The sequence below is a fragment of the Ursus maritimus genome, unplaced genomic scaffold, assembly GCF_017311325.1.
Source record: "Ursus maritimus isolate PB19 unplaced genomic scaffold, ASM1731132v1 scaffold_26, whole genome shotgun sequence".
Lineage (NCBI taxonomy): Eukaryota > Metazoa > Chordata > Mammalia > Carnivora > Ursidae > Ursus > Ursus maritimus.
Window position 1 is genome coordinate 39,724,871 of NW_024425119.1, and position 414 is coordinate 39,725,284.

A 414-nucleotide genomic window follows, 5' to 3' on the forward strand; every position below is an offset into this window, starting at 1 on the left:
GCTTCCGCGGCCCCCGGGCGGGCGCGGGCGCCCTCCTGCGCCTGCCCTCGGAGCGCCTCGACTTTTCCATGGCCGAGGCCCTCAACCAGGAGTTCCTGGCCACGCGCAGCAACGAGAAGCAGGAGCTGCAGGAGCTCAACGACCGCTTCGCGAACTTCATCGAGAAGGTGCGCTTCCTGGAGCAGCAGAACGCGGCCTTGCGCGGGGAGCTGAACCAGGCCCGGGGCCAGGAGCCGGCGCGCGCCGACCAGCTGTGCCAGCAGGAGCTGCGCGAGCTGCGGAGGGAGCTAGAGCTGCTGGGCCGCGAGCGCGACCGGGTGCAGGTGGAGCGCGACGGGCTGGCGGAGGACCTGGCGGCGCTCAAGCAGAGGTCAGGGGGCAGCGCCGGGGCTGGGCGGCGGGCCGTCGAGGAGG